This window comes from Leptodactylus fuscus, chromosome 1 (genome assembly GCF_031893055.1).
Source record: "Leptodactylus fuscus isolate aLepFus1 chromosome 1, aLepFus1.hap2, whole genome shotgun sequence".
Lineage (NCBI taxonomy): Eukaryota > Metazoa > Chordata > Amphibia > Anura > Leptodactylidae > Leptodactylus > Leptodactylus fuscus.
Window position 1 is genome coordinate 71,113,103 of NC_134265.1, and position 27,405 is coordinate 71,140,507.

Here is a 27,405-nt window from a genome sequence, read left to right on the forward strand (position 1 = left end):
TAACTCTAATGGCGCAGCGACTGAGCTGGTGTCATCAATGCAGCGCAATTTCAACCACCTTGAGGTTTCCACCATGCTACATGAATATTAGATTTATATTGGGTGTTGTGACACTTTAAAGCTTCTTATAAATTCTGGGTGTAAACAGCTGGCTGTTGTTTATATCACATTCTGCATTCCATAGACAGATGATATTACTCACCTTCATGATATTTATGGACACTTCGAGTGAGATTTTATGCACTTTCTAGTATGGAAAGTAATGACTTAGTTATTCTCCTTTTTTACATTTGTTTCTGCAGCTGCTAGATATAGCTAATTAGTCATTCAGATTTATTCTGTGCCCGCTCTCCAGCTCACATTGTCACCATATGTTTAGGAAGATTCTTTTACTTTACAAACTCCAAAACTTCCAAAAATGATCTCATGGATTGGACACATACATGTAAGCTAGAGATAACATGACACATGCAGTTTCCTTACAAGTTTGTCATTAGAAGTAGTGAATGGGGTATTAGTGATTTTACTAGGATTAACATCCTAATTGTCTATGAAACTGTAGTTCGCAACTGATGATATATATTAAAGCAACACTCTAACTTTTTTTTAATTTTTTTGCTGTGTATCAAGAAAAATATGCTAAAATATGTTACTGCCGATGCTGTCACTCATGGCTAGAACCTGTAGACATGTCTAGTACCTGAAGCCTTGTCTATTTCCTGTTTCTTCTAAACACTCCAGAACTAATACTAAAATGGACCTTCCAGGACCTGAGACAATGAGGTAGGTGTCACCAAAGACTGAACCAACTGCAACTGATAACACCGGCAAAGGTCATTAGAGTATGGTGACCTGACTGTGAAAGAGGGGGATCTGTGAGCAGTATATGGCAGAGGAAGGCTATAGGGATTATGTGAAAGGGAGAAGATTAGCAGGGGGGAAACGTTCATAAATCTGAAGCCACATGGCACATGGTTCTCTATAGTATCTGCAGGAAGCAGAAAGGGACTTCCTGTTTATACGGCAACCCATCTTATTGAAATAGATGAAAGCATTAGTTACTGTTCGTTTGTGTCCGTTATGATAGGTGTCCGTTTTTTTTTGTTTTTGTTTTTTTTTTAAGCAGACACAAATGATAATGTGAACCCTACCTTAGTAGACAGCTATTACTATTGAAGATGGTCTTTCAGACAACATAATGAGTAAACAAGAAAAGTCACCTAAATTGTTCCTTTAAAGAGGTTGTCTGGGATGAAATGCCCACCTGTTTAATCCTCCACCTGTCCTGTGCCTCCACCTGTCCTGTGCCTCCACCTGTCCTGTGTCTCCTTTCTCGTGGTCCCTTCTGGTTTCTGTTTAGAACTCTTCAGCAATGATGTACATGCACATTACCACTTAAGAGACATTGGCCTAAATGGTGACGACCATTTGTATGGCACAAGACCACTTAAACCAATTATTATCATCAGCCATTTGTGAAGAGGTCACCACTGAGGCCTGTGATTGGCTGAGGCGGGTCCATCATAGAAACAGCACTGGACTTGTATACAATGAATGGAGCTGCCGAGCCCGAGCTGCATTTAGTAATAAAATTAAGAACTGCACAACCCCTTTGAGTCTTTCACAATATTACATTGGAAGAATATGCAAATCTGTCTTCCATGATGTAATTAGGAAGTCAGGTGCCTCAGTGTTGCAAACCAATAGAGGGTGCTCACTGGAATGTGCAAGCCTGTCTTCCCTGATGTAATTAGGAAGACAGAATCTCAGTGATATGGCCCAATAAAGGTTTGCTCCCTTTAACATCATGCTCGACCTTCCAAGAGGCCTTTGTTTTGCAATGATGCTGGGATTATTACCAGGTATAGTCTCTCAACCGAGGACGGCCGTTTCGATGTTATTGCATCTCGTCAGCCTGGCATAGAGAAGACTATATCCCCCTAACAATATTACATTATCATACAATTTTGTGATGAAAAAACAGCAAAACACCAGATGTACAGTAGTTAAAGTTTTAGGCAGGTGTGGGGAAATGTTGTAAAAGTAAGAACGCTATCGAAACTAGAAGTGTTAATAGTTTATTTTTGAAAGAAATTTTCTGAGAGAAGTCCTCAGTAGTTGATACCTTTTTTAATGGCTAACTCAAAAAGTTTTTTGATGACATATTTCGAGCTTTCGGGACTACTATAAAGGTCCCTTCATCAGGATGGTATAACACAATGTCTGAAGGTAGGCATATATATACAGAGAAATGGAGTGTTAGATGCAAAATAGATGGAAAACAGAACATAAACAGTTTAAAAAAAAACCACATATATATCAGTTCGCAGGAAAGTTCTTCAGACATTGTGTTATACCATCCTGATGAAGGGACCTTTATAGTAGTCCCGAAAGCTCGAAATATGTCATCAAAAAACTTTTTGAGTTAGCCATTAAAAAAGGTATCAACTACTGAGGACTTCTCTCAGAAAATTTCTTTCATTTCATATCCACTGGCTAACATGGTACAAGGATATATATTTTTTCTTTTAGTTTATTTTTGTCAATAAACAAAGAAGTAAATGGAAAAATCAAAATCCAATATATGGAGGAGGAGCCTGGGAGATGAATACATGGTTCCCACAAAGCCCTGATCTCAACATCATGTGGTCTCCAATTAGAGGATGACCAAAAAATAAACTATCAACGTTTCTATTTATGAAGGCATTCTTACATTGCTGCATTTTTCCACGCCGGTTTCGGTATTCTATAAAAAATCACCAGTGGCTATAACTCAGATTGGAGCCATGGTTTCCTATTTTCCTCTTAAGGAATCCATCATGGGGATGACAGAGTTGTTCTATGTTATGATCCATGTCACAGATCCATCATGATCTCTTTTTCTCCTGTTGATTCATAGCCAGCCATTTTTATTTTTTTTTTAATTGGAAACAATATTGCAGCAAGTTGCACTATTTTTACCATCAAAGAGCAATAGAAAACTGTCTGGAAAGCTCAAGTATAGCCGAGGATAGTCAGTTATGATCAGGTAACCCAATTTACCCATAAGACAATAGCCTTATGTCAGTTCCATAATCCATCAGTTAGTGGTGAAATAAACATCTCTTTCTGTACTGAAAATTATGGGAAAAAAATTCTCTTTTTCTATTCATTTATATGCTGTGTTGTCTATTGATGGCTCTACATTGTTACAGTTACATACAACGTTCAGAAGACCATAATGAAAATCACCTATAACTATAGACTTTGTTCTTATGTTTTGTTACTAAACATTCATAACTAGATAGAATAAGTGCAATAGCTTTTATATAACAAATGTACTTAGTTGAACATCCCAGTCACCTATATCTAAAACTGACATCAAGTTTATGGCTAAACATATTGAAGTGAGGATGCAAGAAATATATTCCAGAACTTTCACATCAGCGCTGTGCAGATAGAATGGCTTCTTTAAATATCCACATCTATGAAGGTCTTTGGTTTTTACTTGTTGAGGCTTAATTGTTTGGGCAAATTCAGATAAAGGATATGAAGTGTAAAATTGAACTTGTATTGAATGGAACACTATTCAATAAAAGCACATGCTGTGCAGTAGTTATACGGAAGAACAATAGAAAAGGCAATCACATCACATAATATTGCTGGCGACATGGTGAAAGAGAAAAAAAAAACAACAACTAAGTGAGAAGGAAAAAGCATACATATAAACAAGTAAAGTAGAGGAAACGATACTCTAGAGAACAATGAGCAGGGCAAAGAAAATTAACATTATGGAAGACAAAAATAAAATAGACCAATAGCTCCGAGACAATTTAGGGCGACTGGAAGGAAGTAACATTGTCTCTATAGTTATCGGACAACAAAAGGTTTTATGGGTGATTGTACAAGCGTCTCAAGGGTTTGATCAATATAACTAGAAAATATGGGTAAACCTACAGTAGGCAAGACAGAACCCAGAAACTTAATGAGGTGAGCGTGAATAGTTTTGTGTAGTGAGAGGAGAGCTGCTGAGAAGTGTTTAAGTATAACAAGTGGAATATAGAATAAAATTGGAAGATGGCTTAAAGCAAAACAAAGGAAGGAGAAGCTCAATCAATCTCTCCGCAGGTAGGATTCACAATGTATATGAACAGACCATTTTAAAGAAGGAGGTAAAACAAGGGTCAAAAAAGACTAAAAACAGTATAACAAATGATTTGGCTTCACATCTTTCAAAGATCGGTGGAGTCCTCTAATAAACAGTGAGAAAAGGAGATTGAGCATCTACAAAGGTCTGGAGTCATGTGGGCACCCGAGTTTTATCATCACCTACTATCTTAAAGGGGTTGGATGAGCTTAGAAAAAAATATGGCTGCAAAACAAATCAGTTTTGGTTAAATTAAATGTCTCAAGTTATTCATACAACATTGTCAGCATAATTGTTATTGGCCTTAGGTGCCCACAAAATTATTTGCTCTCTATTTTAGGTTGACATACATGGGAGAGGGGGAAGTTGTGGGACTACCTGTACTTACTTTATGTACCATTTTTGAAGCATACATATAGGTGATTAAGGGTGTGTTCACATATGTATGTCCTTATAATCAGTTTCCTTCCAGCATGGTGCACACAATCCAGAGGGAAACTAAGCCAGAACAGACCCAATAATTTTCTATGGGATCTGTTCTAGCATAAGAGGCATTAGTTCTATCACTGTATGGCATCAGATCTTTGCCGCGGTCAGAGGGATAAACACTACCTACAGCATTTTTCCATCCAGTTACCTTGAAAAGTATGCCAGGTGCTGCCTTATGGATACGGCATCACCTGGTGTTCTTTACATCCAACAACCCAAACTCCCTCCACTGAAGTCTATCAATGTACAACAATGAAGCTGGCAATTCCTGGCTTCACTACTGTACCTTGTTTTGCTGAACCATACTTGCCCCACCCTCACTGTATCCAGTAGCGCAGTCGGCGACAGCCACCTGACTTTCACTGATGTTGAAACCAGGTTAGAGGATACAATGCAGTTTGGGGGTGTCAGTACTACATTTTTTCTGTGGACTACCAAGGTAAAAACCAATGTTAAAAAAGGATAATAACTGATGATGGCTTATGGTTTTGGAGTGGAAATTTTTAAAAAGCCAAATGAAAACTGATTAATTTTTGTGTCAATTTTGACATCAGAAGACTTAAGGGACAAAAAAGCTGATATATAATGCTATTGATATATAATGTAACCCCTAAAGAGGTTTTCAGGCTCCTAATGGAATTTTGATACTGATGGTTTAACCACAGTATTAGAGATGAGCGAACAGTGTTCTATCGAACTCATGTTCGATCGGATATTAGGCTGTTCGGCATGTTCGAATCGAATCGAACACCGCGTGGTAAAGTGCGCCATTACTCGATTCCCCTCCCACCTTCCCTGGCGCCTTTTTTGCTCCAATAACAGCGCAGGGTAGGTGGGACAGGAACTACGACACCGGTGACGTTGAGAAAAGTAGGCAAAACCCATTGGCTGCCGAAAACATGTGACCTCTAATTTAAAAGAACAGCGCCGCCCAGGTTCGCGTCATTCTGAGCTTGCAATTCACCGAGGACGGAGGTTTCCGTCCAGCTAGCTAGGGCTTAGATTCTGGGTAGGCAGGGACAGGCTAGGATAGGAAGGAGAAGACAACCAACAGCTCTTGTAAGAGCTAAATTCCAGGGAGAAGCTTGTCAGTGTAACGTGGCACTGACGGGCTCAATCGCCGCAACCCAGCTTTCCCAGGATCCTGAATGGAATACACTGTCAGTGTATTCCCGTATACCCGATATATACCCCCGATACCCGTTCCAACGGTGTGCCCCCCCACCTTCACCCCAGAAATACCCTGCAAGTCCCCTAGCAATAGAATTGGGGCTATATACACCCACTATTTTTGCTACTGCCATATAGTGCCATTGTCTGACTGGGAATTCAAAGAATATATTGGGGTTACGTGCACCCACAATTTTTACTACTGGTATACAGTGCCAGTTTCTGACTGGGAATTCAAAGAATATATTGGGGTTATAAATACCCTCATTTCTTGCTACTGCCATATAGTGCCAGTTTCTGACTGGTAATTCAAAGAATATATTGGGGTTATAAATACCCTCATTTCTTGCTACTGGTATATAGTGCCATTGTCTGACTGGGAATTCAAAGAATATATTGGGGTTACGTGCACCCACAATTTTTACTACTGGTATACAGTGCCAGTTTCTGACTGGGAATTCAAAGAATATATTGGGGTTACAAATACCCTCATTTCTTGCTACTGCCATATAGTGCCAGTTTCTGACTGGTAATTCAAAGAATATATTGAGGTTACGTGCACCCACAACTTTTACTACTGGTATACAGTGCCATTGTCTGACTGGGAATTCAAAGAATATATTGGGGTTATAAATACCCTCATTTCTTGCTACTGCCATATAGTGCCAGTTTCTGACTGGTAATTCAAAGAATATATTGGGGTTATAAATACCCTCATTTCTTGCTACTGGTATATAGTGCCATTGTCTGACTGGGAATTCAAAGAATATATTGGGGTTACGTGCACCCACAATTTTTACTACTGGTATACAGTGCCAGTTTCTGACTGGGAATTCAAAGAATATATTGGGGTTACAAATACCCTCATTTCTTGCTACTGCCATATAGTGCCAGTTTCTGACTGGTAATTCAAAGAATATATTGGGGTTACGTGCACCCACAATTTTTACTACTGGTATACAGTGCCATTGTCTGACTGGGAATTCAAAGAATATATTGGGGTTATAAATACCTTCATTTCTTGCTACTGCCATATAGTGCCAGTTTCTGACTGGGAATTCAAAGAATATATTGGGGTTATAAATACCCTCATTTCTTGCTACTGGTATATAGTGCCATTGTCTGACTGGGAATTCAAAGAATATATTGGGGTTACGTGCACCCACAATTTTTACTACTGGTATACAGTGCCAGTTTCTGACTGGGAATTCAAAGAATATATTGGGGTTACAAATACCCTCATTTCTTGCTACTGCCATATAGTGCCAGTTTCTGACTGGTAATTCAAAGAATATATTGGGGTTACGTGCACCCACAATTTTTACTACTGGTATACAGTGCCATTGTCTGACTGGGAATTCAAAGAATATATTGGGGTTATAAATACCCTCATTTCTTGCTACTGCCATATAGTGCCAGTTTCTGACTGGGAATTCAAAGAATATATTGGGGTTACGTGCACCCACAATTTTTACTACTGGTATACAGTGCCATTGTCTGACTGGGAATTCAAAGAATATATTGGGGTTATAAATACCCTCATTTCTTGCTACTGGTATATAGTGCCATTGTCTGACTGGGAATTCAAAGAATATATTGGGGTTACGTGCACCCACAATTTTTACTACTGGTATACAGTGCCAGTTTCTGACTGGGAATTCAAAGAATATATTGGGGTTACAAATACCCTCATTTCTTGCTACTGCCATATAGTGCCAGTTTCTGACTGGTAATTCAAAGAATATATTGGGGTTACGTGCACCCACAATTTTTACTACTGGTATACAGTGCCATTGTCTGACTGGGAATTCAAAGAATATATTGGGGTTATAAATACCCTCATTTCTTGCTACTGCCATATAGTGCCAGTTTCTGACTGGTAATTCAAAGAATATATTGGGGTTATAAATACCCTCATTTCTTGCTACTGGTATATAGTGCCATTGTCTGACTGGGAATTCAAAGAATATATTGGGGTTACGTGCACCCACAATTTTTGCTACTGGTATATAGTGCCAATTTCTAACTGGGAATTCAAAATGCGCAAGGCTCCCGGAAAGGGACGTGGACGAGGCCGTGGGCGAGGTCGGGGGAATGGTTCTGGGGAGCAAGGTAGCAGTGAAGCCACAGGGCGTCCCGTGCCTACTCCTGTGGGGCAGCAAGCATTGCGCCACTCCACAGTGCCAGGGTTGCTTGCCACATTAACTAAACTGCAGGGTACAAACCTTAGTAGGCCCGAGAACCAGGAACAGGTCTTGCAATGGCTGTCAGAGAACGCTTACAGCACATTGTCCAGCAGCCAGTCAGACTCTGCCTCCTCTCCTCCTATTACCCAACAGTCTTGTCCTCCTTCCTCCCAAAATTCCCAAGCTTCACAGAACAATAACCCCAACTGTCCCTGCTCCCCAGAGCTGTTCTCCGCTCCTTTCATTGTCCCTCAACCTGCCTCTCCACGTCACGATTCCACGAACCTAACAGAGGAGCATCTGTGTCCAGATGCTCAAACACTAGAGTCTCCTCCATCTCCGTTCGATTTGGTGGTGGATGACCAGCAACCCACCCTCATCGACGATGATGTGACGCAGTTGCCGTCAGGGCATCCAGTTGACCGGCGCATTGTGCGGGAGGAGGAGATGAGACAGGAGTTGGAAGAGGAAGTGGTGGATGATGAGGACACTGACCCGACCTGGACAGGGGGATGTCAAGCGGGGAAAGTAGTGTGGATGTTGAGGCAAGTGCAGCACCAAAAAGGGTAGCTAGAGGCAGAGGCAGAGGTCAGCAGCTTAGGCGAAGCCAGGCCACACCCGGAATCTCCCAAGATGTTCCAGTTCGTACCCAGCCCCGAAAAACTCCCACCTCGAGGGCACGTTTCTCGAAGGTGTGGAGTTTTTTCAAGGAATGCGCCGAGGACAGATATAGTGTTGTCTGCACAATTTGCCTCTCGAAATTGATTAGGGGCTCTGAGAAGAGCAACCTGTCCACCACTTCAATGCGCCGTCATTTGGAATCCAAGCACTGGAATCAGTGGCAGGCAGCAACGGCAGGACAAAGGCCGCCTGCCGTTCACGCCACTGCCACTGCCTCTGCCACTGCCTCTGCCTCTGCCACTGCCACTGCTGACTGTGCTGGCGATGCACTCCAGAGGACGAGCCAGGACACCACTTCATCTGCCTCCGCCACTTTGTTGACTTCTCCCTCATCCTCCCCTGTTCCTGTCTTATCTCCTTCTCCTGCACCATCAGGCGCTTCTTTACAACAACCCACCATCTCTCAGACATTGGAGCGGCGGCAGAAATACACTGCTAACCACCCACACGCGCAAGCCTTGAACGCCAACATCGCTAAACTGCTGGCCCAGGAGATGTTGGCGTTCCGGCTTGTTGAAACTCCCGCCTTCCTGGACCTGATGGCAACTGCGGCACCTCGCTATGCCGTCCCTAGCCGTCACTACTTCTCCCGGTGTGCCGTCCCCGCCTTGCACCAGCACGTGTCACTCAACATCAGGCGGGCCCTTAGTTCCGCGCTTTGCACAAAGGTCCACTTGACCACCGACGCGTGGACAAGTGCATGCGGACAGGGACGCTACATTTCACTGACGGCACACTGGGTGAATGTAGTTGAGGCTGGGACTGCTTCCCAAACTGGCCCGGTGTACCTCGTCTCCCCGCCTAACATTCCTGGCAGGGACACGAGAAGAACACCCCCCTCCTCCTCCTCCTCTACCGCCTCCTCCTCCGCCACCGCCTCCTCCTCCGCCACCGCCTCCTCCTCCGCTGTTAGATTGACCCCAGCTACGAGTTGGAAACGTTGCAGCACTGGCGTTGGTAGACGTCAGCAGGCTGTGCTGAAGCTGATCAGCTTGGGGGACAGATAGCACACTGCCTCCGAGGTGAGGGATGCCCTCCTCGATGAGACGGCAATATGGTTTGAGCCGCTGCACCTGGGCCCAGGCATGGTCGTTTGTGATAACGGCCGGAACCTGGTAGCAGCTCTGGAGCTTGCCGGACTCCAACATGTTCCATGCCTGGCCCACGTCTTCAACCTAGTGGTGCAACGTTTCCTAAAGAGCTACCCCAATGTTCCAGAGCTACTGGTGAAAGTGCGGCGCATGTGCGCCCACTTTCGCAAGCCGACAGTAGCCGCTGCTAGCTTAAAATCTCTCCAGCAACGCCTGCATGTGCCACAACACCGGCTTTTGTGCGACGTCCCCACACGCTGGAACTCAACGTTTCAGATGTTGAATAGAGTGGTTGAGCAGCAGAGACCTTTGATGGAATACCAGCTACAAAACCCTAGGGTGCCACAAAGTCAGCTGCCTCAGTTTCTCATCCATGAGTGGCCATGGATGAGAGACCTTTGTGACATCCTACGGGTGTTTGAGGAGTCCACAAGGAGGGTGAGCTCTGAGGATGCGATGGTGAGCCTTACAATCCCGCTCTTGTGTGTTCTGAGAGAATCCCTGATTGACATCAGGGATAACTCAGATCACATAGAGGAGTCAGGGATAGCATCCGATCCGTCACAGCTGGAGAGTAGGTCCACACATCTGTCCGCTTCATCGCGTTTAATGGAGGAGGAGGAGGAGGAGGAGGAGGAGGAAGAAGAGTTGTCCGATGATGTGATGGTGATACAGGAGGCTTCCGGGCAACTTCGAATCGTCCCATTGTTGCAGCGCGGATGGGTAGACATGGAGGATGAGGAGGAAATGGAGATTGAACTTTCCGGTGGGGCCAGAGGAGTCATGCCAACTAACACTGTGGCAGACATGGCTGAGTTCATGTTGGGGTGCTTTACAACCGACAAGCGTATTGTCAAAATCATGGAGGACAACCAGTACTGGATCTTTGCTATCCTTGACCCCCGGTATAAAAACAACATCTCGTCTTTTATTCCGGTAGAGGGGAGGGCCAATCGCATCAATGCTTGCCACAGGCAATTGGTGCAGAATATGATGGAGATGTTTCCAGCATGTGACGTTGGCGGCAGGGAGGACAGTTCCTCCAGTAGGCGACCAAGTTCTCACCGGTCCACACAAAGGAGGGGCACACTGTCTAAGGTCTGGGACACCTTGATGGCACCCCCTCGCCAAAGTGCCGCCACAGAGGGTCCTAGTGTCACCAGGCGTGAGAAGTATAGGCGCATGTTGCGGGAATACCTTTCCGACCACAGCCCTGTCCTCTCCGACCCCTCTGCGCCCTACACGTATTGGGTGTCGAAGTTGGACCTGTGGCTTGAACTTGCCCTATATGCCTTGGAGGTGCTGTCCTGTCCTGCCGCCAGCGTCCTATCTGAGAGGGTGTTCAGTGCAGCCGGTGGCATCATCACTGACAAGCGCACCCGTCTGTCAGCTGAGAGTGCCGACCGGCTCACTTTGATAAAAATGAACCACCACTGGATAGAGCCTTCATTTTTGTGCCCACCTGTGTAAAGCACCCCAACATGAAACTCCATGTCTGTACTCAACCTCTCCAATTCCTCCGCATCCTCATACTCATCCACCATAAGCGTTGCACAATTCTGCTAATACTAGGCTCCCTCCAACATGATTTCCCCCAACTCTGCTGGTTAGAGGCTCCCTCCACCCTGATTTCCACCAACTCTGCTGGTTAGAGGCTCCCTCCACCCTGCTTTCCCACAACTCTGCTGGTTAGAGGCTCCCTCCACCATGAATTTGCCCAAACTGGGCTGGTTAGAGGCTCCCTCCACCATGAATTGGTCCAAACTGGGGTTTTTAGAGGCTCCCTCCACCATGAATTTGCCAAAACTGGGCTGTTTAGAGGCTCCCTCCACCATGAATTGGTCCAAATTGGGGTTTTTAGAGGCTCCCTCCACCATGAATTTGCCCAAACTGGGCTGGTTAGAGGCTCCCTCCACCATGAATTGGTCCAAACTGGGCTGGTTAGAGGCTCCCTCCACCATGAATTGGTCCAAATTGGGGTTTTTAGAGGCTCCCTCCACCATGAATTGGTCCAAACTGGGCTGTTTAGAGGCTCCCTCCACCATGAATTGGTCCAAACTGGGGTTTTTAGAGGCTCCCTCCACCATGAATTGGTCCAAACTGGGCTGGTTAGAGGCTCCCTCCACCATGAATTGGTCCAAACTGGGTTTTTTAGAGGCTCCCTCCACCATGAATTGGTCCAAACTGGGGTTTTTAGAGGCTCCCTCCACCATGAATTGGTCCAAACTGGGGTTTTTAGAGGCTCCCTCCACCATGAATTGGTCCAAACTGGGGTTTTTAGAGGCTCCCTCCACCATGAATTTGCCCAAACTGGGCTGTTTAGAGGCTCCCTCCACCATGAATTGGTCCAAACTGGGTTTTTTAGAGGCTCCCTCCACCATGAATTGGTCCAAACTGGGGTTTTTAGAGGCTCCCTCCACCATGAATTGGTCCAAACTGGGGTTTTTAGAGGCTCCCTCCACCATGAATTTGCCCAAACTGGGCTGTTTAGAGGCTCCCTCCACCATGAATTGGTCCAAATTGGGGTTTTTAGAGGCTCCCTCCACCATGAATTGGTCCAAACTGGGGTTTTTAGAGGCTCCCTCCACCATGAATTTGCCCAAACTGGGCTGTTTAGAGGCTCCCTCCAGCATGAATTGGTCCAATCTGGGGTTTTTAGAGGCTCCCTCCACCATGAATTGGTCCAAACTGGGCTGGTTAGAGGCTCCCTCCACCATGAATTGGTCCAAACTGGGTTTTTTAGAGGCTCCCTCCACCATGAATTGGTCCAAACTGGGGTTTTTAGAGGCTCCCTCCACCATGAATGGGTCCAAACTGGGGTTTTTAGAGGCTCCCTCCACCATGAATTGGTCCAAACTGGGGTTTTTAGAGGCTCCCTCCACCATGAATTTGCCCAAACTGGGCTGTTTAGAGGCTCCCTCCACCATGAATTGGTCCAAACTGGGTTTTTTAGAGGCTCCCTCCACCATGAATTGGTCCAAACTGGGGTTTTTAGAGGCTCCCTCCACCATGAATTGGTCCAAACTGGGGTTTTTAGAGGCTCCCTCCACCATGAATTTGCCCAAACTGGGCTGTTTAGAGGCTCCCTCCACCATGAATTGGTCCAAATTGGGGTTTTTAGAGGCTCCCTCCACCATGAATTTGCCCAAACTGGGCTGGTTAGAGGCTCCCTCCACCATGAATTGGTCCAAACTGGGGTTTTTAGAGGCTCCCTCCACCATGAATTTGCCCAAACTGGGCTGTTTAGAGGCTCCCTCCACCATGAATTGGTCCAAACTGGGTTTTTTAGAGGCTCCCTCCACCATGAATTGGTCCAAACTGGGGTTTTTAGAGGCTCCCTCCACCATGAATTGGTCCAAACTGGGGTTTTTAGAGGCTCCCTCCACCATGAATTTGCCCAAACTGGGCTGTTTAGAGGCTCCCTCCACCATGAATTGGTCCAAATTGGGGTTTTTAGAGGCTCCCTCCACCATGAATTTGCCCAAACTGGGCTGGTTAGAGGCTCCCTCCACCATGAATTGGTCCAAACTGGGCTGGTTAGAGGCTCCCTCCACCATGAATTGGTCCAAACTGGGTTTTTTAGAGGCTCCCTCCACCATGAATTGGTCCAAACTGGGGTTTTTAGAGGCTCCCTCCACCATGAATTGGTCCAAACTGGGGTTTTTAGAGGCTCCCTCCACCATGAATTGGTCCAAACTGGGGTTTTTAGAGGCTCCCTCCACCATGAATTTGCCCAAACTGGGCTGTTTAGAGGCTCCCTCCACCATGAATTGGTCCAAATTGGGGTTTTTAGAGGCTCCCTCTACCATGAATTGGTCCAAACTGGGGTTTTTAGAGGCTCCCTCCACCATGAATTTGCCCAAACTGGGCTGTTTAGAGGCTCCCTCCAGCATGAATTGTTCCAAACTGGGGTTTTTAGAGGCTCCCTCCACCATGAATTGGTCCAAACTGGGGTTTTTAGAGGCTCCCTCCACCATGAATTGGTCCAAACTGGGGTTTTTAGAGGCTCCCTCCACCATGAATTGGTCCAAACTGGGCTGGTTAGAGGCTCCCTCCACCATGAATTTGCCCAAACTGGGCTGTTTAGAGGCTCCCTCCACCATGAATTGGTCCAAACGGGGGTTTTTAGAGGCTCCCTCCACCATGAATTTGCCCAAACTGGGCTGGTTAGAGGCTCCCTCCACCATGAATTTGCCCAAACTGGGCTGTTTAGAGGCTCCCTCCACCATGAATTGGTCCAAACTGGGCTGTTTAGAGGCTCCCTCCACCATGAATTGGTCCAAACTGGGTTTTTTAGAGGCTCCCTCCACCATGAATTGGTCCAAACTGGGGTTTTTAGAGGCTCCCTCCACCATGAATTGGTCCAAACTGGGGTTTTTAGAGGCTCCCTCCACCATGAATTTGCCCAAACTCTGCTGGTTAGAGGCTCAATCCACCCTGATTTTCAAAACAAATGTTGGTGCCAACCTCAACTTACTACAAGGGCCAAATTCACTGCTGGTGACAAGCTCTCCTCACTGCAAGTGCCAAATACACATGTTTCAAGGTGTTTTCCTATTGTCAGAGAGGTGGTATTGAGTGTGTAAAGTGTGTAGTTGTTAGGCTGTGATGTTGGGGTAATAGAGGGTCTTTGGTGTGTTAGATGCCCCCAGACATGCTTCCCCTGCTGTCCCAGTGTCATTCCAGGGTGTTGGTATCATTTCCTGGGGTGTCATAGTGGACTTGGTGACCCTCCAGACACGGATTTGGGTTTCCCCCTTAACGAGTATATGTTCCCCATAGACTATAATGGGGTTCGAAACCCGTTCGAACACACGAACAGTGAGCGGCTGTTCGATTCGAATTTCGAACCTCGAACATTTTAGTGTTCGCTCATCTCTACACAGTATGTGATCTGTCGGGATTGAGATCAGGAACCTGGTACAGTAGATAGGGGGCGTGCACAGGCCACTCATATTCAGGTAACAATTCCCCCAGAACCAAAGTTGTACAGTAGATAAGGCTACCTGCAGATACAAAAGATCTGTCTCTGTGGGGGGAGCTGTATTTTAAGGCTTTTCTCAGCATTGTATTGTTTTTGTATTGAATTGGTTTCAAGACAAATTGGAATCCTTAACCAAATTGGAGATCAGCTAAATAAGGACCTAAGAAGTAACTTCACAGACTGTCCTTCAATAGATCCTAGGCTCTATATGTATATAAGCTATGGGAATGCATCCTTTGGAACCTCCCCCCATGCATCAAGCAGTTTAGTTGGTAGCATACAATGATGTAGAGTACGGACAGCAAAAGATCTTTCATTTCCATCATTAAAAAATTACAGCTATTATCCTGCTATCTAAGTACTGCTGCCTTGCTATACTCCCATGCTATACACTTAAATACATAGTCCATAAGTGATTTAGTCAGATCCAGTGTTGATGGTTCTGTAATCCCCAGATACTCTATACTATTATGGACATCATCTATATGTGATTAATCATGTCCAGTGTTGATAAGTTTGTGGTCCCCGGCTATGCTATACTATTATGGACATCAACTATATGTGATTAATTTGGTCCATTTGTCGATGGTTCTGTATTCCCGATATTCTATATTATTATGGATGATGTCCATAAGTGATTTAGTCAGCTCCATTGTTGATGGTTTTGTGGTCCCTGGCTATGCTTTACAATTATGGACATCATCCATAAGTGATTATTCAGCTCTACTGTTGGTGGTTCTGTGGTCCCTGGTGAAGATTTACCATACTGTTAATGTCAGTATATATAGCTAGAGATGAGCGAACACTAAAATGTTCGGGGTTCGAAATCCGATTCAAACAGTCACTCACTGTTCAACTGTTAGAACGGGTTTCGAACCCCATTATAGTCTATGGGGGGAAATGCTCGTTTCAGGGGTACGCAACATTCGATCAAATTCTACTTACCAAGTCCATGAGTGAGGGTCGGGCTGGATTCTTCTCCCTGCGCAGCGTCCCCGCGTCCTCTTCCGGCCTTGAATTCACTCTGCTAGGCAACAGGCCTGGGCAGTGCCGATTGCGCATGCCCGCACTACAAGCAGACATGCGCAGTCAGCTCTGCCCAGGCCCGATGCCTAAGCAGAGTGAATTCAGAGCCGGAAGAGGACGCGGGAACGCTGCGCAGGGAGAAGACTTCTAAAGGTAAGAGAAGAACCAGCGTTGATTGGCAATGTATAGCATTCGGCCAATCAACGCTGGTTCTGCATCGAATCTTAACTTCGAACAGCTAGTAGTACTCGATCGAGTATGAGTATTTCGAATACCGTAGTATTCTATTGAACACCTACTCGATCGAGTACTACTCGCTCATCTCTATATATAGCATGCTTGTGATTTACTGCAGAAGTCACATGTTGATAAGGCACATAAATGATGCTACCTTTATGCAAAGACAAGGAGGCCCTCGACATCATTGGTCCTAAAGCACGATGGGATTTGAAGGTAAATATGGTTGTATTTGTAAAAGCAGCTGCGCTAAGATTTTTTTAAGTAAATACAATTCTGTGTTTAAACGTTATTAGAGGGCGTTCACACTACCATTGGTGTCTGATAGCAGTGTCTGTAGCTACTGTCCATTCAAGATTTTAGCAATGGACACTAGCTGTGTCCGTTACAATTTCCATTCATTTCATTGAGATTTTATCTGTTGTCCTTTGGTGTCCGCTTGTGTCCTTTAGTGTCCGTTTACACCCATGTCCAAAAAAACCTACATGCAGGACTTTTCTGTCCGTTTGAAAAAATGGACAGCAAGTGTCCTTTTTTTTTTTAACATTGAGGTCTATGGGCAAGTAACGGACAGTTACTGATAGCCATGAGTTATTGTCCGTTTGTGTCCGTTAGGATAGGATTCTATGCGGACACCAACGGTAGTGTGAACCACACCTTACATATAAGGCTGTAAACACATACCGTATGCAGTTATTAATGAAGATTGAGGATCAGTTTTTAAGCTAAAGACAGAACTGGATCGAGCAAGAGATATAAGTCTTTCCTTCACATTTCCAATTTCTTTCACATTCACTCCTGGCTTTGTCTTACAAACTTCCCCAAAAAGTTCCCATGTGATCCAGCCTCCTATCATTGCTTTCTCCTTTGTGTTAAACAGTTTAGCTGTGGTTTACATTTTATACAATCTCTGTTCCTAACACTATCACTGTGGAAAGCTTTACCTGGAGGACGCTGAGCTGAGCAAAGCAGTTTTCTATAGTATTTTATGCTCACTTAAAGGCATTTAGTAGTCCATAGTCATTAAGGGTCACACAGCTTTCTGTGTCTGCTCTGGATCCATTCAGACTAAGCAATTGGCAGAGAGGTCAATAATACCAGGCAGTTCTGAATGCTGAATTCACAGTAGAAGCTGTTGTTATATATGTATGTAAATTTCCTCCTTTATGTGGATTGTTTATGTATTCGCACTGCATATATGTCTACTATTATTTGGCATTTCTACATTTTTCTTTTCATTGCGTACAGTACTATAGAAAATTTGACAGATACTTAGAACATCACCATTGCTTCCTACACTATTGGATTCTGTACAAATATTAGTTGTATATTTCTTGTTATTGTAATATTAAAGGCATAACAATCATAATTCACATTGTGCTAAGTTATTCTTACTTTTATTTTTGTAATAATATAATAAGCATAGTGCGACAACTCAGAGGGTGAATGTGAAAAACTAAATTAGAATTTACAGAAGAGCAAACTAACAATTTGAAGACCAGGGGTGACAGCTCTGATGACAATAGTCTGGGGACATAGAGTATGTACAGGTAGCCGATTTAAGGGCCTTAGTGCCTGCCAGGGGCCCATATACCCGTTTACCACATAAGACACCAATGTTATAGATGACACAAGGCAGGTAGGGACCCTGTTACAATTTTTGTGATGGGAACCAGTACTGTAGCTTCAAGATAATCCTCTACAAGAGCTTACTAAGAGGAAGCAGGGATGACCCAAGAGGTAAAGTTACTGTAACGTTAAAGGGGTTTTGCTATGAACATAGTGTTAGGACTGTGCGGCAGGTGTGGCCAAGAGAGCAGGGTCACAGCCTGTTCTGCTGTCACTGCTCAGTCCAGCATGCATGGGGTTAACTCCCTTGCAGCTGATAGGCATGGTCGGTCTTCTGACTAACAGAGGTGCTAACCTATGAGCACCTGGCGTGGGCACCTGAGGCTTGCTGGTTAGACCCGTCTTCCCTCTTTTTAAGGAGGCAGCACTGTTCGCCCAGTGCCTTAGCCTGAAACCTGAAAACCTGAATTGTGCACCTCAGTGCAATCATTAGTTTCGCAGCAAGTCAAGTAGTGAGAATCTCTAACCTTTTGTTAAAATTGTTGGAATCCTTCCCTTAGTTAGTTTGTGGGAATCTCCTACCTTAGGCAGGCTGCTACCTATGATGCTCCACAGTAGGTGGCTGGGGTGGGTGCGGCCCAGTAAGCTACTGAGAGCATACGGTCATTGTTAGTTTGGGTTTAGTCTTGCAGTGGAGTAACTGCAAGACATTTGCGGCTGCTCTGTCCTGCAGAGATATTATCCATTTAATTTCAGTTTGTAACCAGATGGTGTTGTAGCCCGGCAGTGACATTAACTGTCAGGCCTTGTTCACTGTGGTTCAGAGCTCAGTTGGGCTCCGCAGGATATTTATTATTTCGTTTTTTTTATATAGTATCCTGCTGACTGTAACACATAGCCATACATAAATGTGAAGACAATTAAAAGTTAAACATTTTTACAAATATAAGTAATTAAAACATTTTCAGCATTTTCAAGACTTTTTTGAACCATCTTAGTGGTGACAGTCTTTTGATTTATTGGTTGCCAATGGACATGATCTTGAATACAGGAATTTTCTATGGTCTCGCACTTGTCAGAAACCTTATTATAGTTGGGTTATCTTCTCGCACATGCAGTGTCCCAGCCTATTTCTATGTAAGGAATACAAAAATCATAGCTGGGTTTCTGACAAGTGCCAGAGCCTAAACATTTTCTGCATTCATGGTCGCATCCAATACCAACTGATTAGTACAAAAGTTAGTAACCAATAAGATGGCTAGATAAAATCTTTAAAGCTCAGCAAAACTGTAAATTATTAATATTTACATATATAAGAAGGAACCTGTCTGATGTTTTTTCAACTAAAAATAGGTTCTAGCATGTCTACTCTAAGCATCTAGACTGGGCTGACCACTTGGAGGCGCTGCACAGAAAAGGTCACAGCCGGCTCTACCTGCTCAGGAGGTTGAGGGGCTTCGGAGTCCAGGGGCCACTTCTTAGGGCCTTTTTCAACTCCATGGTTGCTTCAGCCATCTTTTTCAGTGTCGCCTGTTGGGGGATCAGTATATCAACCAGGGACAGAAATAGACTTGACAGGCTGATCAGAAGGGCCAGCTCTGTCCTGGGGGGCCCCCTGGACCCAGTACAGGTGGTGGGTGACAGAAGGATACTGTCTGTGGTGAGCTCCATGTGGGAGAACAAATCCCACCCCATGTATGAGACCTTGATGGCACTTAGCAGTACTGTAAGTGACCGTCTGCTTCACCCCAAGTGTGAAGGAGCGCTATTGCAAGTCCTTCCTTCCAACCGCGATCAGACTGTATAATCTACATCAGACCAAGCAAAGATCACTCTGCACAGAGAACTAATGATTATGATTATGAAGTCTTCCTTCTTTCTCTCTTCTGTTCCTTAGCTGCTATGGACTCCTAGTAAATATTTCTCTTCTCAGCATATGTGTGCCTACGTCTGTAATATATTTCTGTGTATTATCCTGTATCTGTATTACTATGCTGCTGTAACGTACTGAAATTTCCCCACTGTGGGACTATTAAAGGATTATCTTATCTCATGATTAAGCTCTCTGATGGTAAAAAGTAAGATTCAAATTTACCTTTACTAGTCATGGGGGTGGAGATTCTGCTCTAGTTTGCCAAGCATTCATGCCAGTAATTATGCCCTACCTTGTGAGATAGGGGCAGTACGGTGGCTAAGTGGTTAGCACTGCAGGCTTGCATCGCTGGAGTCCTAGGTTGGAATCTTGCCAAGGACAACATCTTCAAGGAGTTTGTATGTTCTTCCCTTGCTTGCATGGGTTTTCTCCCACCTGCCAAAGACATATTGATAAAGAATGTAGATTGTGAGCCCTATATGGGACAATGTCTGTCTAGCTCTGCGGAATATGATAGTGCTATACAGGGCCGGCTCCAGGTTTTTATGGGCCCTTGGGCGACAGAGCCTCAGTGGGCCCTCTTGTAAAGGAGGTGGGGGGAGTCGAGATACTGTGCGTCGCAGATGTAGCGAGTGACGTCATGCAGGAGGGTGGCGTCACCAACGCCATACCTCCCAATCTTTTAAAGAGTAGAAAGAGGGGCAAAATGTGCGGCGCGCTCTGCGCGCCGCGGCAAATTTAGCTCCACCCACTTTTATGTTGATTCCACCCATTCTCATTCATTTATTATGTGCTCCCACACAGTATAATCCTCCTACAGTCACCCGTAAATTATATGCCCCCCTCCATCTCTCCCCCAGTTTCATATACACCCTTCCTCTGCCCCCAGTTTCATGTCCCCCCTCCATCTCTGTCCCCAGTTTCATCACGTTCTCCCCCTTCATCTGCCCACAGTTTCATGTCCCCCATCTCTGCCCCAGTGTCATGCCGTTCCCCCCCTCCCCTTCATTTGCCCCTTCAGTTTCATTGGGCCCCCTCCATCTCTGTCCCCAGTTTCATGCCGTTCTCTCCCCACCCCCTTCCCCAGTGTCATGCCGTCCCCCCCCCCTTCATTTGCCCCCTCAGTTTCATTGGGCCCCCTCCATCTCTGTCCCCAGTTCCATGCTGTTCTCCCCCCTCCATCTGCCCCAGTGTCATGCTGTTCCCCCCCCCCTCCATCTGCCCCAGTGTCATGCTGTTCCCCCCTCCCCTTCATTTGCCCCCCAGTTTCTTTGGGCCCCCTCCATCTCTGTCCCCAGTTTCATGCCGTTCTCTCCCCACCCCCTTCATCTTCTCCAGTGTCATGCCGTTCCCCCCCTCCCCTTCATTTGCCCCCCAGTTTCATGGGCCCCCTTCATTATGTTTCACCTTTATATGTAATACAAAACAAACACATCACTTACCTTCCCTCGTTCCCCCGACGCTCCTCTCTCTCTCCCTCCAATCACATACGCGATGCAGGAGCTGTGAGATCAGCTCCCGCTTAGCTCCGGACCGGCTTGCATGTGTAGGCGTGATGCGATGACGTCATCGCGCCTACACACGCAAGCCGGGGCCGGAGCTTTAAAGCAGGAGCTGATCTCACAGCTCCTGCATCGCGTATGTATTTCAGCTCATCGGCGGACGGACGCCGATGAGCTGAAATTGTGACAGGCAAGTGCCGGGGGGCCCCCAGAGGCTCTGTGGGCCCCGGCACTTGCTCGACTATGCCGTGCGCTGACGCCGGCCCTGGTGCTATACAAGTAAGCATAATAAATAGAGATGAGCGAACAGTGTTCTATCGAACTCATGTTCGATCGGATATTAGGCTGTTCGGCATGTTCGAATCGAATCGAACACCGCGTGGTAAAGTGCGCCATTACTCGATTCCCCTCCCACCTTCCCTGGCGCCTTTTTTGCTCCAATAACAGCGCAGGGTAGGTGGGACAGGAACTACGACACCGGTGACGTTGAGAAAAGTAGGCAAAACCCATTGGCTGCCGAAAACATGTGACCTCTAATTTAAAAGAACAGCGCCGCCCAGGTTCGCGTCATTCTGAGCTTGCAATTCACCGAGGACGGAGGTTTCCGTCCAGCTAGCTAGGGCTTAGATTCTGGGTAGGCAGGGACAGGCTAGGATAGGAAGGAGAAGACAACCACAACAGCTCTTGTAAGAGCTAAATTCCAGGGAGAAGCTTGTCAGTGTAACGTGGCACTGACGGGCTCAATCGCCGCAACCCAGCTTTCCCAGGATCCTGAATGGAATACACTGTCAGTGTATTCCCGTATACCCGATATATACCCCCGATACCCGTTCCAACAGTGTGCCCCCCCACCTTCACCCCAGAAATACCCTGCAAGTCCCCTAGCAATAGAATTGGGGCTATGTACACCCACAATTTTTACTACTGGTATACAGTGCCATTGTCTGACTGGGAATTCAAAGAATATATTGGGGTTATAAATACCCTCATTTCTTGCTACTGCCATATAGTGCCAGTTTCTGACTGGTAATTCAAAGAATATATTGGGGTTACGTGCACCCACAATTTTTACTACTGGTATACAGTGCCATTGTCTGACTGGGAATTCAAAGAATATATTGGGAATACAAATACCCTCATTTCTTGCTACTGCCATATAGTGCCAGTTTCTGACTGGTAATTCAAAGAATATATTGGGGTTACGTGCACCCACAACTTTTACTACTGGTATACAGTGCCATTGTCTGACTGGGAATTCAAAGAATATATTGGGGTTATAAATACCCTCATTTCTTGCTACTGCCATATAGTGCCAGTTTCTGACTGGTAATTCAAAGAATATATTGGGGTTACGTGCACCCACAATTTTTACTACTGGTATACAGTGCCATTGTCTGACTGGGAATTCAAAGAATATATTGGGAATACAAATACCCTCATTTCTTGCTACTGCCATATAGTGCCAGTTTCTGACTGGTAATTCAAAGAATATATTGGGGTTACGTGCACCCACAATTTTTACTACTGGTATACAGTGCCAATTTCTAACTAGGAATTCAAAATGCGCAAGGCTCCCGGAAAGGGACGTGGACGAGGCCGTGGGCGAGGTCGGGGGAATGGTTCTGGGGAGCAAGGTAGCAGTGAAGCCACAGGGCGTCCCGTGCCTACTCCTGTGGGGCAGCAAGCATTGCGCCACTCCACAGTGCCAGGGTTGCTTGCCACATTAACTAAACTGCAGGGTACAAACCTTAGTAGGCCCGAGAACCAGGAACAGGTCTTGCAATGGCTGTCAGAGAACGCTTACAGCACATTGTCCAGCAGCCAGTCAGACTCTGCCTCCTCTCCTCCTATTACCCAACAGTCTTGTCTTCCTTCCTCCCAAAATTCCGAAGCTTTACAGAACAATAACCCAAACTGTCCCTGCTCCCCAGAGCTGTTCTCCGCTCCTTTCATTGTCCCTCAACCTGCCTCTCCACGTCACGATTCCACGAACCTAACAGAGGAGCATCTGTGTCCAGATGCTCAAACACTAGAGTCTCCTCCATCTCCGTTCGATTTGGTGGTGGATGACCAGCAACCCACCCTCATCGACGATGATGTGACGCAGTTGCCGTCAGGGCATCCAGTTGACCGGCGCATTGTGCGGGAGGAGGAGATGAGACAGGAGTTGGAAGAGGAAGTGGTGGATGATGAGGACACTGACCCGACCTGGACAGGGGGGATGTCAAGCGGGGAAAGTAGTGTGGATGTTGAGGCAGGTGCAGCACCAAAAAGGGTAGCTAGAGGCAGAGGCAGAGGTCAGCAGCTTAGGCGAAGCCAGGCCACACCCGGAATCTCCCAAGATGTTCCAGTTCGTACCCAGCCCCGAAAAACTCCCACCTCGAGGACACGTTTCTCGAAGGTGTGGAGTTTTTTCAAGGAATGCGCCGAGGACAGATATAGTGTTGTCTGCACAATTTGCCTCTCGAAATTGATTAGGGGCTCTGAGAAGAGCAACCTGTCCACCACTTCAATGCGCCGTCATTTGGAATCCAAGCACTGGAATCAGTGGCAGGCAGCAACGGCAGGACAAAGGCCGCCTGCCGTTCACGCCACTGCCACTGTCTCTGCCACTGCCTCTGCCTCTGCCACTGCCACTGCTGACTGTGCTGGCGATGCACTCCAGAGGACAAGCCAGGACACCACTTCATCTGCCTCCGCCACTTTGTTGACTTCTCCCTCATCCTCCCCTGTTCCTGTCTTATCTCCTTCTCCTGCACCATCAAAGGCACCATCAGGCGCTTCTTTACAACAACCCACCATCTCTCAGACATTGGAGCGGCGGCAGAAATACACTGCTAACCACCCACACGCGCAAGCCTTGAACGCCAACATCGCTAAACTGCTGGCCCAGGAGATGTTGGCGTTCCGGCTTGTTGAAACTCCCGCCTTCCTGGACCTGATGGCAACTGCGGCACCTCGCTATGCCGTCCCTAGCCGTCACTACTTCTCCCGGTGTGCCGTCCCCGCCTTGCACCAGCACGTGTCACTCAACATCAGGCGGGCCCTTAGTTCCGCGCTTTGCACAAAGGTCCACTTGACCACCGACGCGTGGACAAGTGCATGCGGACAGGGACGCTACATTTCACTGACGGCACACTGGGTGAATGTAGTTGAGGCTGGGACTGCTTCCCAAACTGGCCCGGTGTACCTCGTCTCCCCGCCTAACATTCCTGGCAGGGACACGAGAAGAACACCCCCCTCCTCCTCCTCCTCTACCGCCTCCTCCTCCGCCACCGCCTCCTCCTCCGCCACCGCCTCCTCCTCCGCTGTTAGATTGACCCCAGCTACGAGTTGGAAACGTTGCAGCACTGGCGTTGGTAGACGTCAGCAGGCTGTGCTGAAGCTGATCAGCTTGGGGGACAGACAGCACACTGCCTCCGAGGTGAGGGATGCCCTCCTCGATGAGACGGCAATATGGTTTGAGCCGCTGCACCTGGGCCCAGGCATGGTCGTTTGTGATAACGGCCGGAACCTGGTAGCAGCTCTGGAGCTTGCCGGACTCCAACATGTTCCATGCCTGGCCCACGTCTTCAACCTAGTGGTGCAACGTTTCCTAAAGAGCTACCCCAATGTTCCAGAGCTACTGGTGAAAGTGCGCCGCATGTGCGCCCACTTTCGCAAGTCGACAGTAGCCGCTGCTAGCTTAAAATCTCTCCAGCAACGCCTGCATGTGCCACAACACCGGCTTTTGTGCGACGTCCCCACACGCTGGAACTCAACGTTTCAGATGTTGAATAGAGTGGTTGAGCAGCAGAGACCTTTGATGGAATACCAGCTACAAAACCCTAGGGTGCCACAAAGTCAGCTGCCTCAGTTTCACATCCATGAGTGGCCATGGATGAGAGACCTTTGTGACATCCTACGGGTCTTTGAGGAGTCCACAAGGAGGGTGAGCTCTGAGGATGCGATGGTGAGCCTTACAATCCCGCTCTTGTGTGTTCTGAGAGAATCCCTGATTGACATCAGGGATAACTCAGATCACACAGAGGAGTTAGGGATAGCATCCGATCCGTCACAGCTGGAGAGTTGGTCCACACATCTGTCCGCTTCACTGCGTTTAATGGAGGAGGAGGAGGAGGAGGAAGAAGAGTTGTCCGATGATGTGATGGTGATACAGGAGGCTTCCGGGCAACTTCGAATCGTCCCATTGTTGCAGCGCGGATGAGTAGACATGGAGGATGAGGAGGAAATGGAGATTGAACTTTCCGGTGGGGCCAGAGGAGTCATGCCAACTAACACTGTGGCAGACATGGCTGAGTTCATGTTGGGGTGCTTTACAACCGACAAGCGTATTGTCAAAATCATGGAGGACAACCAGTACTGGATCTTTGCTATCCTTGACCCCCGGTATAAAAACAACATCTCGTCTTTTATTCCGGTAGAGGGGAGGGCCAATCGCATCAATGCTTGCCACAGGCAATTGGTGCAGAATATGATGGAGATGTTTCCAGCATGTGACGTTGGCGGCAGGGAGGGCAGTTCCTCCAGTAGGCAACCAAGTTCTCACCGGTCCACACAAACGAGGGGCACACTGTCTAAGGTCTGGGACACCTTGATGGCACCCCCTCGCCAAAGTGCCGCCACGGAGGGTCCTAGTGTCACCAGGCGTGAGAAGTATAGGCGCATGTTGCGGGAATACCTTTCCGACCACAGCCCTGTCCTCTCCGACCCCTCTGCGCCCTACACGTATTGGGTGTCGAAGTTGGACCTGTGGCTTGAACTTGCCCTATATGCCTTGGAGGTGCTGTCCTGTCCTGCCGCCAGCGTCCTATCTGAGAGGGTGTTCAGTGCAGCCGGTGGCATCATCACTGACAAGCGCACCCGTCTGTCAGCTGAGAGTGCCGACCGGCTCACTTTGATAAAAATGAACCACCACTGGGTAGAGCCGTCATTTTTGTGCCCACCTGTGTAAAGCACCCCAACATGAAACTCCATGTCTGTACTCAACCTCTCCAATTCCTCCGCATCCTCATACTCATCCACCATAAGCGTTGCACAATTCTGCTAATACTAGGCTCCCTCCACCCTGATTTCCCCCAACTCTGCTGGTTAGAGGCTCCCTCCACCCTGATTTCCACCAACTCTGCTGGTTAGAGGCTCCCTCCACCATGAATTGGTCCAAACTGGGCTGTTTAGCGGCTCCCTCCACCATTAATTGGTCCAAACTGGGCTGGTTAGAGGCTCCCTCCACCATGAATTGGTCCAAACTGGGTTTTTTAGAGGCTCCCTCCACCATGAATTGGTCCAAACTTGGCTGTTTAGAGGCTCCCTCCACCATTAATTGGTCCAAACTGGGCTGGTTAGAGGCTCCCTCCACCATGAATTGGTCCAAACTGGGTTTTTTAGAGGCTCCCTCCACCATGAATTTGCCCAAACTGGGCTGGTTAGAGGCTCCCTCCACCATGAATTTGCCCAAACTGGGCTGTTTAGAGGCTCCCTCCACCATGAATTTGCCCAAACTGGGCTGGTTAGAGGCTCCCTCCACCATGAATTTGCCCAAACTGGGCTGTTTAGAGGCTCCCTCCACCATGAATTGGTCCAAACTGGGGTTTTTAGGGGCTCCCTCCACCATGAATTTCCCAAAACTTGGCTGTTTAGAGGCTCCCTCCACCATGAATTGGTCCAAACTGGGTTTTTTAGAGGCTCCCTCCACCATGAATTGGTCCAAACTGGGCTGTTTAGAGGCTCCCTCCACCATGAATTTGCCCAAACTGGGCTGTTTAGAGGCTCCCTCCACCATGAATTTGCCCAAACTGGGCTGGTTAGAGGCTCCCTCCACCATGAATTGGTCCAAGCTGGGTTTTTTAGAGGCTCCCTCCACCATGAATTTGCCCAAACTGGGCTGGTTAGAGGCTCCCTCCACCATGAATTTGCCCAAACTGGGCTGTTTAGAGGCTCCCTCCACCATGAATTGGTCCAAACTGGGTTTTTTAGAGGCTCCCTCCACCATGAATTGGTCCAAACTGGGCTGTTTAGAGGCTCCCTCCACCATGAATTTGCCCAAACTGGGCTGTTTAGAGGCTCCCTCCACCATGAATTTGCCCAAACTGGGCTGGTTAGAGGCTCCCTCCACCATGAATTGGTCCAAGCTGGGTTTTTTAGAGGCTCCCTCCACCATGAATTTGCCCAAACTGGGCTGGTTAGAGGCTCCCTCCACCATGAATTGGTCCAAACTGGGCTGGTTAGAGGCTCCCTCCACCATTAATTGGTCCAAACTGGGCTGGTTAGAGGCTCCCTCCACCATGAATTTGCCCAAACTGGGCTGTTTAGAGGCTCCCTCCACCATGAATTGGTCCAAACTGGGTTTTTTAGAGGCTCCCTCCACCATGAATTGGTCCAAACTGGGCTGTTTAGAGGCTCCCTCCACCATGAATTTGCCCAAACTGGGCTGTTTAGAGGCTCCCTCCACCATGAATTTGCCCAAACTGG